Source organism: Protopterus annectens, chromosome 3.part0, assembly GCF_019279795.1.
Source record: "Protopterus annectens isolate FY-2018-M chromosome 3.part0, PAN1.0, whole genome shotgun sequence".
Classification (NCBI taxonomy): Eukaryota; Metazoa; Chordata; order Ceratodontiformes; family Protopteridae; genus Protopterus; species Protopterus annectens.
The window spans coordinates 694581298-694598365 of record NC_056731.1 but is presented as its reverse complement, the minus strand read 5'-3'; positions in this window follow the sequence as shown (position 1 = coordinate 694598365).

Below are 17068 nucleotides of genomic sequence, written 5' to 3'. Positions count from 1 at the left end.
GGTTTGACATGGCTTTGTACGTCAGGCATAGATTGCCTCTGAGTAGGCGTTAAGCAACTGAGTAGAGCTGGAGTTTCTTTAGTCGAGCTGCATAGGACATCTGTTTGTAGCCCATGATCCTCTTGGTAAGGTACTTTTGGGGTCTCTCCAGTTGCTGCAGGTGTCGGGTAAGGTACATCCCAAAAGTGGCATTGTATTCAATTATGTGCCTGATGAGTGATGAGTAGAGGAGCACAATGACCTCTCTTGATCTAGATGTGAACCCTTTTGTGATAAGGTGGGCTATATAGAAGGTCTTTCTAACCACTTTGGCAATGTGATTATCAAAGGAGAGATTACTATCTACATTGGTCACCAAATCTCTAATTACTTCTTCCATACTTAATGGATTACCACCTATGTGGTAATTTGTGGGCACCTTGTTTTTCCCAAAGGGGATGACTATGCACTTTTTAGCATTTAGCTTGAGGCCGTGGTTCTGGCACCAAGCATCCATCTCTGTGAGACCCTTTTGGAGGATGCTTATGTCAGCTGGAGATTCGATTATGGCCCCGAGTTTGCAGTCATCTGCGAACTTTGTCAGCCATAATCCCTCCGTGTTAGCCTGAACCTCAGAGAAGTATATACCGAACAAGAGAGGTCCCGGAACTGAGCCCTGTGGGACGCCACTTGTAACTGGTTTGGATTCAGACATGGCACCTGCGATTCTGACCATGTGGGTTCTATCTCTGAGCCAGTTTGCAACCCATCTTGTGATATAGGGGTTGATATTTAAACTGGTAAGCTTATTTATGATGCCCGAGTGGGGTATTGTGTCGAAGGCTTTTGCGAGTTCAAGGTAGACTATGTGGACTACCTTGCGCTCATCTATGGCTTTGGTAACTGTTTCAAAGAAATCAACTAGGTTTAAGAGGCAAGATCTGCCCTTAAGAAAGCCGAATTGGGTAGGGTCCAGTGTCTGGAGGCTCCCAATGTCTTTGTTTATGAGTTCCATGATAATACGCTCCATAGTTTTACAGACCAGACTAGTCAGGCTTATGGGGCAATAGTTTCCGGGGTCCATTGTGGCACCACCTTTGTGGAGTGGGACTGCTGTACCTGTACGCCATTCTTTGGGTACATATCCTGTAGTAAGGCTAAGTTTGAACAGGGACTTAATGTGAGGGTTCAGTTCTTCTTAGAGCTTGTGTAAGACACAGCCTGGGACACCGTCCGGTCCCATAGATGCTGTGTTTTTTGCTTTGGAGAGGGCAGTTTTCACCTGTGCATTTGTGATGTCAGGGAGGTTACATTCAGTTGGGATAGGCATTTGCTCCTTTGGGAGGGAAGGGGGGGGAGTTTGCGCTGAATCTGTCTGCCAGGATGTTGGCTATGTCTGTAGGTTCGGTATATTTTGTACCATTATGCAACAATTCAGAGCATATCTGGGAGTTTCCGCCCATGTTTCTGACATAACTAAAGAAGGCCTTGTGATTATCTTTAGTGTCTAGGGCAATTTTTCTTTCGAAACTGGCCTTTGATGATTTTATGAGGGATCAAAGTTTCTTGCTAATACTGATCAGAGATGCCTTCCCTTTTGGGATTTTGCTCTGTGATGTAGTAGCTTCCTCCTTCAGTTGTATAGCTTATTTATGGCCGGGGTCCACCAGACCGGTTTCCTGTTTTTGGAGTATTGACAATGAGTTTCAACATGTAATTATATATTTAAATATAATAGCTTCAACATGAACAAGGGACAAACATGGTCAATCTTTTATTGTTGTTAAGTATATAATTACATGTTGAAGCTCATTGTTGTCTCAAAAAATATTTGGTGAAAATACTATGCTCACACCTTGGAGATTCACCAGTTGGAATGCAAATTGTGTGATTATTAGAATATAATTATAGCTTTATACTTTCCTTGCAGTGGTGGTTATACCTTCAGTAACATATGTTAACACATGTATAATAGATGTGTTTGTAGACCACATCTGCTTGTTTCCCATCTTTCCTGTAACTAACCTACTGGAAAGCACTAGAAAGCCTTAAACTGATACAAGCCTTCTAGCTTAAAAGAGAGACTTTGGAGTGATTATCAGTTTTCTGTATTTTCTTGCTGTACTTAACTGTTTTCTGCCTAAACGCTGATTTTTCCAGCACTTATTGTGATTTAAAAGCTTGTTTTTTTTCACATATTGTACTTATTTGACTGCCTGCACTTTTAAAAAAAGCTTTTTGTTTAAATAAATAGTTTAACTGTTGTAGGCTACACACTAAAGTGTGATAGTCTTTTCTGATCGCTTGTAGTTGTTTAAAGCTGTTTTAAGTGTACTTTTTACTGTTTTTGCCTTATCTTTTCAAAAAAAAAAATGTTCTTCTTTCCTGCCTTCCTAAGCTAGTATAGTCCAGTTTTCAGGCTAGTGCTGAATTCAGGGCTGTGTTACAAGTTTCTGAGTTGCCCATACCTTACTTGGATAGAGGAAGGTTTCTCTGTTCACCTGTGAGAGAGGGGAACTTTGAGCAGCCATCTGTCCCTGGAGGAGTGGTTCCAGCCCAGAAGTTAGTAGTTTAAAAAACGCGTTTGCATGGTTTTTGCGCCGGGCAGCACTGGTTAGCTAGGGCTAAATTATTCCCGGCTCCACTAAGTCTCCTCTTCAGTTTTTCACTTGAAACTAGTCTAACTCTCAACTTAAGCACTCAAAAAGCATCCTACAGTCCAGCACTTGCTCAGACCTAATAGCAAGCACAAATATACCCCGACACTTGACTGCCCAGCAGAGCAAGGCTCTTTATCTACCCCTCACCAACCAAGTGACTAAGCAGCTCACCCTACTGTTCAGACATGACCAAAGGGCAACTTCAGGTGCACTCTCCAGTCCAGCTGGTGAATCTGGGTATCCTGAGGCAATGTTACAACTGCCTCATGTACACAGAGAGTCCTCTCCTTCTACGACAAAATACTAACATATGCAAGAGATGCAATTATTCAGCCAAACTGGAGACTAAGGTCTCTCCACCCAAGACTGGAACAGACAGTCATGAGGAGAAGGTTAACACTTGCACCACACCTCCAGCCTCACACAGACCTACTAAACCAGCACTGGCAAAAAAATACTCATAAATACACAAAATCATACTCGGAGGCTCTAAATAAAAACCTGTAAAAGCATCAGACAGCTCCAAAGCAGACACCCACAAAACCTGCACCTCCCGTCACAAGCCAGACAACACATAAAACACAAAATTAATGTGCCGCACAATCACAGCTCTTAAGGCGAAATAACATACCTAACACACTAGTAATAGGTGACTCAATAGTCAGGCACACTGACACCCCACTCACTAGGCTGGACAAGTAGAAGGTTACTCTTAGCTGCCTATCGGGAGCCAGAATCTGCCACATAACACAAGCACTCAGGTCACGCCAGAACAAGTACAGATATGACTCTGTCATTGTTCATGTTGGTGTGAATGACCTGAAATGTACCTCCCTGGACTGCATGAAAAGAGACATGGAAGAGCTCTCTGATCATGTAGCCCAGGCAGGTATGACCCTGACCCTGAGTAGCATCCAGCCCTCACCAAGAATGATACCTCAGTATAAAGAAAAAATGATCAATTTTAAAAATTGGCTAAGCTTCTGGTGTGATCCAAAGGGGATTCAGTGTCTGTCAGCCTGGGGATGACATGCTTGACAAGCCACGTTGCTTCACAAGAGACTGCTTGCACCTGTCACCTCTTGGCTTTCGAATACTGGCCAAGGCTCTTGCTGCCCCCATAGTGCCTTTTTTAGGCAAGGCTCAAAATTCAAACCCACCACCGTAAACATCACAAGTAAAAAAATGAGGGTTATGCTACTCAACGCCAGGAGTTTAAATCTCAAAATGCATGGACTTGAAGCACTCCTAAGTATGGAGAATGTCGACATCTGTGCAGTAACTGAAACGTGGTTCAAGGCTCCAGAGAGCACTCCAGCACTACTGGGCTACAACTCAGACCCACACATTTCGGCCAGAGACCACGGACAAAAACACAAAAGGAGGAGGTGTATCCTTATTCATCAAGGATACTCACACCTCCAGGTTAGTGGCGCAGCATGATACCTCTGAGATCATCCATGTGCAACTAACATCAGGCAAATCTGCAATGCAAATTGTGGCCTGCTACAGATCACCCTCCATGACACAGGACCACCACTCCGCCTTTCTGGAGACACTGGAAAACATGAAGGTCCTACTGAACACCCTGATATTGGGCAATTTCAATTATCCTACCATTATCTGGGAAAACTACTTGAGTACAAACTCCCAGGCTCAATGCTTCCTGGAATTTATCAACTCAAATGCCTTGGATCAGCTGGTAAACTCCCCTACCAGACGCCGCAACATATTGGACCTGGTCATCACCAACATGGGCAACAGGTGTTCCATACCGGAGGTCAACCCGTCACTGGTTGGATCAGACCATAAACTAATCACCCTGGATGTCCACACCCCACCACCACCCCCAACCAAGGAAACCACAGTGAAAAACTTTTCTAAAGCAAACTTCACCTTACTTAAGGCAGAGGTGGTAAGTTTCACAGCCCCCACGCTAAAGGATAACACTGCCCAAGATGCAGAATCCTTTACAATTCCACTCTATGAGCACCTACAAGGATGCATGGATTGTGCCATCCCTAGCAAGACCAAGACTCACTCCCCTAAAAGAAGGAAACCAGTCTGGTGGACCCCTGCCATAAACAGGTTATACAACAGAAGGAGGAAACTAGTTCAGAATAAAAGCAAATCCCAAGAAGGAAAGACATCCTTGATCAGTATCAGTAAGAAACTAAGGACCCTCATAAAATCATCCAAGGCTAACTTCAAAAGAAAAATAGCCAAGGATTTGAATGATAACTACAAAGCCTTCTTTAGCTATATCAAGAATCTAAGTGGCAACTCGCAGATATGCTCTGAGTTAGTGTAAAATAGCACAAAATATACTGAACCTACTGATATTGCCAACATCCTGGCAGATGGATTCAGGGCAAACTTCACCTCCCTCTCAGCTTCAAAAGGGCCCACAACAATACTGGAAAAGTGTAGTGTCCCAGAAATCACAGAAGCACAGGTGAAAACAGCCCTTTCAAAAGCTAAAAACACAGTATCAATGGGACCAGATGGTGTCCCTGGCTGCGTCTTGCACGAACTACAGAACAAACTAACCCCCCACCTAAACATGCTGTTCAATCTCAGCCTCTTCACAGGCTACGTGCCCATAGAATGGCACACAGCAACGGTTATTCCGCTCCACAAAGGAGGAGCCACAACTGACCCTGGTAACTATTGCCCCATAAGCCTGGCTAGCCTGGTCTGCAAGGCTATGGAGCGCATCATCATGGAACTCATTAACAAAGACATTGGGAACCTCCAAACACTTGACCTGACCCAGTTTGGCTTTGTTCATGCCTACTAAATCTGGTTGACTTCTTCGAGACAGTCACCAAGGCCATAAATGAGGGGAAAGGTGGTTCACACAGCCTACCTTGATCTTGCCAAGGTGTTCGACACCATTCCTCACTCGGGTATTATAGAAAAACTCACCAGCCTGAACATAAACCCCTACGCCACAAGATGGGTTGCCAACTGGCTTACAGACTGAACTCACACAGTAAGAATAGCGGGCTCCAGGTCAGACTCTAAACCAGTCACAAGTGGTGTCCCGCAAGGCTCAGTTCTGGGACCCCTACTGTTCGGCATATATTTCTCAGAAGTACAGGCAAACACAGGATGACTATGACTAGCCAATTTTGCTGATGACTGCAAACTGGGAGCCATAACTGACTCTCTGGCTGACACGGACATCCTTCAAAAAGTCCGTACTGAGACAGACACCTGGTGTCATAGTCATGGCCTCAAGCTAAATGCCACAAAATGCATAGTCATCCCGTTTGGGAAAAACAAAACACCCACGAATTACCACATAGGCGGCAGCCGCCTTAATACAGAAGAGGTAATAAGAGATCTGGGGACCCAGGTAGATAGTAATCTCTCCTTTGACAATCATATTGCCAAAGTAGTTAGGAAATCCTTCTATGTGGCCCATCTAATTACTAAGGGGTTCGCATCTAGAAATAAAGAGGTTATAGTGCCCCTCTACTCGTCACTCATCAGACCCATCATAGAGTACAATGCCCCATTTGGGATGTACTTCACAAGACACTTACAACAGCTGGAAAGACCACAAAAGCACCTCACCAAGAGGATTACTGGCCTTAAACATATGTCCTATGCAGCCCGACTGAAAAAACTCCAGCTGTACTCAGTGGCATATTGCTTACTCAGAGGTGATCTCTGCCTGACTTACAAAGCCATGTCCAACTCACAGAATTGATGGACATGCTCCACCTAAAGAAATCCAAGTCACTGCGCGCCACACGCTCTAGTGAGCTAAACCTCGCCACAACAATAAATAGAACATGCTGGAGGGATAGATTCCTGTCACAGAGACTCCCCATGCTTTGGAACAAAATTCCTAACTACATTAGGCAGAGCCCCTCACTAACACTCTTCAAGAGAAGCTTTGACGAGTGGATGGGTAACAGAAAATACACCCCTGGGATCACTTCATTGGCTCTGCTTGACAGAGGCCCAGTTAATTAATCAATGGGGCGGCAAAACCGACACACTCTGGCTAGGCTTAAAAATACCCTCGGACAGATAGCCTAGTACCTCCCTATGAACCTATGTACCTATGTTTGTAGGATATAAGAAATCTGGAAAGAAACACCTTTTGTTTCTTTCTCATTTTGTTTATTTGTTTACTTTATTTTATTTTATTGTTAGTATTCATCTGTTACAATGTGTAATGCAGAGTTTTTGAATATGGTATGCATCTAAGACATATAATGAATGATGTTTCAAAGTGATTATGTAAGTATTTAATATATATATAGAGCATGTAAGTGTGTTAAATGCTCAGGGCTCAGAATAAAGCAAAATTTAAAAAAATGTATACCTGCCCTTCTCCTTGATGATAATTAACTATGATCAAGTTCATAACTGTCAGATTAGTGCATTACAACTTGATTTTGTTAGATACACATACACACACACACACACACACACACACACACACACACACACACACACACACACACACACACACACACACACACACACACACACACACACACTACCTCTCCTTCACAAGACATATCAGAGATTGTTTATACACGCCCAAGTAATTACAATGCACCTTGCCTTCATAGATAACCTGCCTCAGTACAATATTATACTTAATCAAACTCATGTAGATTTAATGTCCTCTGCCTTTACACACAGCATACTTCGACAACACTATCCATTATTTGAACCTTCTCACTGTGTACACCTTTGTTTAATTACAATCAAATGAAAGTAGCAATGACCAATGACCACAGCAATTTATTCCAACATGTTTCTGTCAAACACCAGTTCTGTCCTTCACAGACAAAGCACATAGATTTTTATATAAGTGTGATCAATTGACATTCCTATGTTTTCATTCAGCGCCACCATTCCCGCCCTCCCAATCAAATTAATGACTTCAAGAATGTTAATATCTTGTAATTCTGACTGTTAACACACACAAAAAAAGAAATACTAGCCAGAATAATCTATTACAGTTTTTCATTTACATTAGAAATTGCGCCTGTCAGGCAAGCCATATTAGTGATCAATTAACTGAGATGCTTTTGCATTTACATATAAAATTCCTCTCCTTCCTCCTACCCCAAGTAACTGCTTCCTGAGTACGTATTCCTTGGACATTGAATATGAGGAAGCAAGATATAGATATTGGACACTGAAATAATAGTTAATTTTACTTTTTCATTCATGAACTTACCCTTCCAGATAATTCATATTAATTATAGTTTATTCTTGGTCAAGTAAATATCTTTTGTGCTCACATATTATGCTTATGTGCTTTTATCCCCAAAATAACCTCTTTCTGACTAGTTACACCTTGGATATTTAAAAATGATAGATATTTGTTGTCCTACCAGAAACAGAATTTGTTGCTAATTATTAATTCCCTTATCCCAGATTGTAAAAATGAAGTAATGAATGGAATGTTCCTGTAGGCAATGTGTGCTGTTACATACGTATACATGCATACAAATATTCAAACATGAGCATTAATATTCGTCTCGCCTGCCAATGTACCAAAACACTTTTTCCCATTAAAAGTGTCCAGGCTGTTCATAAAAAATATAAACTAGTAGTTGCTTTAATGTAATTTTAATGTAGCCTATTCCATGCATCAGCTGCTCTATCAGAGAACTAATTAGTACACTTCTCATTCCTTTAGAATCTTCTATATAGGTTGTCTGATGATTCTCCACTAGTTTTTGATAACCCCAAACATTCCCAGAAGTAGTTGTCTCTAAATGCCCTCTATACCTGAATTAGAAATATTCTTAGATATTTGTAAGAGACAATGTACAAGTTCAGATATTTTAGTGTTTCATAATAACTTAAATTTTCAGATCCATGGATGCCCTTGGTATATTTCCGCTGTACTCTTTCTAGTTTACTCGTGCTTCTTTTCTTATAAGGTTTCCGTATTGTTATTCCAGACTCAAATTTGCATCTAATGTAACTACGAAACAATGACTTTAAAAATCTTTTTATGCAACCTTTCCATTTATGTCTCCCAAATCTCATATGCTTAGTTTTTGATATATTTATCAGTATATTATTATCCTGTGCCCAAATGGTCAATTTAATCAAGTTCTTCTGCAGAAACACCTTATCTGTAACACTTGTAAACTGTTTACCCAATTTCAGGTCATCTGCATATAGACTAGAACACCTCAGATGAAAAAGTTAGGTCTGTAAGATACAATCTAAACAAGTATGGGCCTAGGACAGGGCTCTGTGGGACACTGTGACTGTAACCAAGAATTTTACCTCTCCAGTTGCTTTATGATACTTTCCATGTCCTGTTTGTAAGCCATGAAGCTATCCATCTTTTTGAGTACATCGATAACTAGTTGTTCTGATTTATTGATCAGTGTTTTGTGTATGACCCTATCAAATGCTGAAGTTATATCTGTATAAATTACATCACAGCACAATTTTTCATTCATAGCTGTTATTATATTATTATAGAACACCATGTTACAGTTGGTAATATATCTATTTTCAACATATGCATGCTAATATATAGTTTCAAGTCACAACCTATCCAATTCTGACAATAACTTATCCAATATTACCTTCTCCATTACTTTTCCTCAACATGAAAGTAAATTGTAAGGGTCTGTATGACTATGGGTTTGTCCTTCTCCCTTTCTCTTAAAGACAGGTTGATAAGCACATCTTCAGTCTTGAGGAATCTCCCCATATTTATATGACTTAGGAAATAATAGATATAATGGTACTGTAAGTTCTGGCTGAAGTGTTCTCAGGACATTATAACTAATTCCGTCTCCTCCCTGTGCTTTGTTTGAATCCAGTTTGTGTAGTTCTTTTTCAATGTAATCTAATTTGATTCCAGTATCTGAGGTTACCCGAATGTCACTAGGATGACTTATCACCACCTTTGTGGAGCAAAACTGTTTTACATAAGATTTTGTAAATATATTTATAATCTGTTGTACCTGACAATCATTTTTAGAATCTACACACAGTTTATAAATTTTTATGTCTTTACTCCGTCCACATCTTATATATCTACAAAAAGGTTTCCTATTATGCTCGATAACTTTAAATAATTTTTATTCAAATCTTTCTTGATCTTGTCTCACACAATGCATAATTTGTTTGTCTGACTTGTTTATTTCAGTTTTCATTAGTTTGACCCCTCTTCCATTTCTTATATTTCTTGTCTCTCATTTTAATCGGGTATCTTGTTCTTATGAAATATATCCTCTGATGCTGTATGCCTAGATCCTGATGTTAAACATTTTTTTTTTATTTTTTACACTCAAACAATTTCTCTTTCAAAAGTTTTCACATTCCATCTGCAGTTTTTCCACTGAACACATCACTCCAGTTAGTTTTATATAGTAACTGTTTTGCTTCCATATAATCTGTAATTAATCTTGTGTGCACTGGTTTAGATTTCAGTTTGGCAGAATTATCTAGTAACAAATTAACTTTTATAACCTCATGATTACTGCACATCATCCATGGTGGTAAAATTTGACTTGTAATAGTAATTTCTTGAGGTACGCAAACAATGTCTAGTATGTTCCATTCCCTGGTAGTTTTTTTTTTTTTTTTTTTTTTTTTTTTGTTTTTACACTTTGAAGCAATTGTTGCTTCTGAACATAAGTTGTGAATACTTTCCTTGCTAATGTTGTTGAATCAATATTATTCTAGCCTGTTTCGGGTAAATTTAAGCCACCAACTAATATCATTCTTCCCTCCAGTGTTTAATACAAGAAACATATGAATTCCTCTAGGTCATCAGCACTTGACTTTAGTGGTCTATACACTCCAACAATTGTTATATGTTCCAGGGTTGTCTTTATTGTCACAGTTACACAGTTTATAGTATTGGCGTTAATACTGAACATGTAATAATCACAGGTCTCATAACTATCTTTAATCCCTATCATAACACCTCCACCTGATTTTTTTTGTTAGAATGTCTTTTACAGTAAAACATTGGTACTTACATATTATCGCAACCACATCATGAAAAACATTTTATGAGAAAACTTGCTTATTATCGCAACCAGCAAACAAATATCTTATCAGAAGTGTTTCATCATGCACTGTTTCAAGGTTGGTTACCACACTTCAAAATAATAAAGTCAGCCAACTCTGTTGTATTGTTAAAATTTGGAAATATTTGCTGTGGAAAGTTAAACAGTAACACTCCCCGCCTTTCCAGCATAATTAATGAACACATTGATGGAGCGCTCTCATGTAAATATCAAGAGTTTTTATCTTTTAACCTGTTACCACAAGAAATCTGAACAGCAGGTACAGTGATTTTGTGTGTGTGTGTGTGTGTGTGTGTGTGTGTGTGTGTGTGTGTGTGTGTGTGTGTGTGTGTGTGTGTGTGTGTCTGTGTGCGTGTGTGTGTGTGTGTGTGTGTGTGTGTGTGTGTGTGTGTGTGTGTGTGTGTGTGTGTGTGTGTGTGTTGGGGGGGTGATCAGGCAAAAATCTAAAAATACCTGTCATTCTTTACTGACTTTAATCCTCGGGGATTTGCAGGAAAAAACACAGTTTGGAGGAATGGACCAAATTATGAAGTGAAGTATACTTTACTACATACCAACAGTTGCAAGGTGGAGCACATTACAAGTAACACCATGTGTATATCACGTATTTTACAATTTGTTATTAAAACCGATCAAACCAAAAAAAGACCTGTATTGCTTTATTGGACCACTACATGACAGGAGTAACACGGCTCACCATCGTTGATCAACAATTATAGAGAAAGATAGGGGATGGGGGGGGTAGCAAATACCACAAGCCACAGTCAAGTTGCACATTTTAATTTGTTTTAAAAAGAAATGGTTTCCTATAGGTTGTATGCATTAATCTAAACTAAAAACGCATTGAAGTTCTCATAAAGCGGTTTTCCTGATGTGGTTGCGATAATACGTAAGTACCAAAACATTTATATCCTGACAGAACTGGTTTCCAGTCATTGTTCTTTAACCTTGTTTCACAAACAATAACAATATCAGTCTTGTGGAAACATAGCAAATTTTCCAATACAAAACTATTATTAATGCTCTTAGCATTAACAACCATCACAGACACATCAAACGTTGTCATCTGTGGACTGTTAAATTTTCACAATGGCAACAATCTTGTCTAGTCTTTTGTCAAATATTGCAAAATATCTGATGCAAAAATTCTCTTCCCTGATCTTGACAAATGCATGCCATCCTATCTGAACACGTGTGTCCAAAACTAGGCTTGGATACTCTATACATTTCCATTTTTTAAAATGGGACATTTTTTCCTTGTAGGTATTTACCCCCCAAAAATCATTTCATTCACGGTGACCTGACTATCCTTTCTATATGTGATTTATGAAAAGTATGTCCTAACACCAGTACAAACAATATTATCAAATACAGGCTGTATGTTCCCCACTAATAGTCAGAGAATCCTTTTGGATGAGATCATTTGTACTTATATGAATAAAAACAAATCTGTACTTCTGTAAATAAAGGCATTCCAAGGCTTGCCTCACATTTTCTGTTTGCTCTTGACAAGCATAACACTATTCAATGCTCATTATATTCTCTGCAAATATAAGTATCATTTCCCCTAATAACTGAATCTCCAGTTATAAGAATACCTTTCCTGACCAGCTCTGAAGAATCTTCAGCTTCTAATACAGTAATATTTGCTCTTATCAGCTGTTACAAAGGAATGCTCTTCATCACCATTAGTCTTAATAATCCAACTATTTTCTTTGCATATTAAATTTGCAAGGATGTAGTTCTCATTCAGCTGGTTTTGTACATCGACAGCTTGAACTATGTAGCTGTTAACTCTGCCCAGAGATATATCTGGTGTCCTACCAGTGTTTCCTTTTAGACAAAGCATCAGGAAAAAGCATTCATAAAGATTTACTATCTCCCCCTTACTGTGACCTCTAATGACTTGACCTAAAATCAACAGATAAGCATTGACACACATTGTTCTGAGCAAATGATGTTAGTTATTTTCTTACATACATAGGAAGCTATTCATTGGTTAGCCATGTCCTTTTTCTTCAGGTGGGTGAGGGCCTTGAGTCAGCATATTGACAGGTAGCATGATATTTCACTTCCAGGTTGGACTTACATCCATTTTAAGCTGCAGAGTAAGTACTTTATTAGCACCTTCATTGCATTAATGAAACAAATATACCTAGTGTCTTCTACAGTGTGGATATTTTTAACATTCTGGTTTCATAGCTTTAAATAAAATAATTATGCACTGGAAAATGAGGCACCTAACAACTGTACTGGATACCATTTCTGAAGTTGAGATAAATCAAAATACACTGTTATGGCATTTACATAAATATACAGGGCCTATCGTTTGTGAAGAAGCAAAGAGAAACATCAACAGACTTTGCTGAAACATTGTTCACTAATTTTTTTTTTTTTAATAATCACAGAGGGACATGCCTTTTTCTTCAAATGTGACCCACACCCACAGGACTTATATCCTTGAGGTAGGACATATTAGTTGTTGAAGATGCATGGATCTCTTCCTGTACTTACACGACTTACCAGGATAAAAAACATGAGTTAAATTAAAAACATGTTTGTTTTTCTTTCTTCATGCAGGTTATTTTAATACATAACTACAATCAAAACAGACTACACTTAAATAGAAAATAAAATGTTATAGTAACATTGGTCAGTCACAAAGGTATGTTTGCCCTTAAGTTATGATTATAGTGTCCAAGAGAATTATTATTTTTCTACTTCCTTTTTCTAGATCTGATGTGATCAGTCTTCTCTTAAGGAAACGAGTCAAGAGCTGGAATGTTCCCCATTCATTTGAAGTGCATTATCCAAGTGGCTTTTGTTTCTCTGGATAATTAGAGCTGACCATTTCAGAAGCAGTCACCATGTGCTGCAAATATGTGCAGCTAGCAAATCTTCATGGATTAAGTTATTTCTTCAGCATTAAGCTATCTGTAGTTTGATGAATGCACCCAAATATAAAACAACACATGGAAGAAAATGAAAGACATATAAAAGATTCACATTCCTCCAACTAAATTTCTTAAGTCTTGTTTAAACAGTCTGGTTGCAGTTTGTAACTAAACCAAAATCTTTAAAAAAAAATTATAATTTATTTGTACATGCCACAGCTACAAGGCTGATTTAATCCTTGATTGTTGCGTGCCTTTCTTGCTAGATTGCATCATCATAACTACAGCAGGGAAGGGAATCTTTGTTATTAGATTGCTTCTTGGAATTAACACATTTAAAGAACAAATTGGCACAGCTATATTTGTGTTCATTTTTTTTTTCCATTGGAATATTTGCTTAATCATGCAACTCAGTTTTCCAAAGACATTTGACTGACCCAAACTGAGCTTTAAAAATCCACTTTTATTATATTACGAAATAAAGAAAAAACAAAACGAAAGTAGCACCTCAGCCAACACCTTACATCTGAAGGCATGACAGACGCATTATTATGGTTCTGTGTGTGTGTGCATGTGTATGCATGTGTGTGCGTCACACACACACACACACACACACACACACACACACACACACACACACACACACACACACACACACACACTCACACACACATATACATGTATGAGGGCAGAGTTAGGTTTAACACACATCAATAAGGTTGTCCAGGGGATGAAGCTCAAACAACTGCAAACTAACAGATAACAGCTGTATGTGTACCTAGTAATACCCAAGGTATGCAAACTAACTGATATTCCAGGCATACCTACAAAGTACAGGTTTGTACAACTTCATTTATCTCTCATTCGTGAGGTAAATCCTGTATCACACATTCATTCTTCTGCAATTCTCTCTTCTTTTTTTATATATGTTACTTGGGTCAGGCTGACGTTTGTCGATGTGTTACTCCACTAAGCCCTCCTCCAGTTGATAGTGGAGTTACTCAGTACCATTCAGGTGAAAAACCCTCTGTACTGTGAGGAGAGTAAGCTTGAGGATTGGGAATGATGCTTAAATGGGATAGCTTGAAACAGTGCTAGTATGCTCTACCCTTATCTACTTGCATTATTCAGCAGGCAATTGTGAATTTTTTGGCATAGGCCTCCCTTTAGGTGTGTCTCTGCTTCATATCTAAAGAGACACTCCCTCCACAAGGTTGTCATTCACCTAGTCCAGCTGCCATTCTAAGTTCTGGCCTTTAATAAATCACAAGGCCACAAGGACCACGTAGCTCACTCTAGCACACAGTCATTTTTGCTCCCTTCCAATAAACGTGAGCAGGTATTGCCTCATAATTGCATTCCCCTGTCAGCTCCTCTAGGTACCTGGGCTGCATTAATGATCTTCAGTCTGGGTCATCATCAGGTCTTTATCTCTTTATACCAACGTAGCTATATTTCTCTGTAAAACTTGAAGACTTTGGCAAATACAGCAAATAGTGAGTGTTTGTGAGTATTGCCACCTTACGCTGTCAGTACCTGGGAAGTTACAGGTTTTTCAGAGAATTAGATTTTGAAACATAGCAAGATTGTGAAGCCTATTAATGATTTGTGACACTGGAAGTCTCTATATAATGACCAATATATCTTACAAATGTATAATATTCTGAGAGCTTTAAATGGTAAAATAGTTTCATCACCTTTTACCAAAGTATGTCCACTTTTCTATTATATCACATAAGTTCATAGGTACTTAATACACATTTATCTGTGAGGATGGTAATATGCCTAATCTTACATTCACATGGTAGCTTTTAGCCCTTTTGTATTTTGCATACAAATAAACCAGACATGAGCTGAACATGGATATTTTGGGACATTTACATATTTTCCCTTATCTGTGTGGGACAGGGGTGCTAAACTGGGGGTGAGTTTGTGGTTACCTATCCACTGACCCAAATTACATTTGAATACAGTGACAGACGTACTTTGTTTTAAGTGGAGTATAAGACATTTCCACAAAAGTGGTATTCTCTTTGTTACAAACCTATCACTTCAACATATTCTATTTATCTTGCAAAAGTGACTGAAATTCCTTGAGTGAGTATTTATGATACCACTGGACTTGTGAATGTGTAACAGGTCTGAAAGAATTGGATCTGTTGAAGTTCTATACAGAAAGCAGAGGTCACCTCTCAGTAGACTGTTAGACACTGAGAAGAGGGACAAGGCTTTGCGATGGTCTGCATAGCTTTTATGATTTAGACCCTTGATGTTTTTAGTGAGAAAGCATTGTGATTTGGACAGGTATGCACTGAAAGGAGCATTATACTCAACGATTTGTGTAATGAGTGCATGATGAGTGCTGAGTAGAGTGGAACAATTAAATCACTGGATCTGGATGCAATGCCTTTAGATATAAACTGAACAATGAAAAAGGACATCCTTACAACAGCAGAAATGATGTAATCAAAGGACAGTTCATTGTCAGTGTAGTTTCCCAGATCCCTAACTATTTGATCAGCTTTCAAGGGTTTGTTGTCAATGTGATAGTTTCAAGGGGATTCATGCTTTATACATTTTTTGGCATTTAGTTTAACCACATTGTATTGACATAAAGATTTGTCTTGGACCGACCCTCTTGGAGGTTTATGATGGCAGCAAATCAGCAGTCATCTGGTTAGCTACAAAACCTTAATTACTTTTAACTTCTGAGAAGTAAATGCCAAAGAAGAGTGACCAAGAACTGAACAATGCAATACATTACTAGTGACATGCATTTTTGCGGCAGTGTAGCTGCCACCATAACTTCCTGCCTTCTATCTGTGAGACAGTTTCCTATCCAATGAGTTACAGAAGGAATAATATTTAGCTGGTGAGTTTATCTGTGATACCTGAGTGTGGGGTAGTGGTTGTGAGGTCTAGATATGTGGTCTGCATAATTTGCCTTAATTTATTGCCTTTTTTGATGAAGGCAGCCACGTTAAAAAGGCAGGATATTCCTCTGATAAATTCAAACTAAGTTAGGTTGAGAGTCTGTAGGCTCGATCCTTATAAATTAATTGCATAATAATCCTTTCCATAGCTCTACAAATCTGACAAATCAAACTTATGGATCTATAAATACCTGAATCTGTTGAAGTTCCAAGTTTTGTGCAATGGGATTACTAAATGCTGTCCTCCATTTATCAGGCATGAAGTTTGGTAAATGGAGGACATCAACAGTCATCAGGCATGAAGCCTGTTCTGAGGCTGATATTGAACAGCTTCTAAAAGAATCAGACAAGTCATGTTTCAGGCTGACCAGCAGGCAGCCTGATATGTTACCTGGATCCACAGGCTTAGTGTTCTTGAGTGAGGTGTGCATGTGCGATAAATGACCTGAGAATATTGGAGGGGGGTGGAATTTAATATAAATTTGTCTGTTATTAGATTGACTATTTCCTCTGGGTCTGAGTATGTGATATCATTTACTATTAGCAATGCAAAGTGA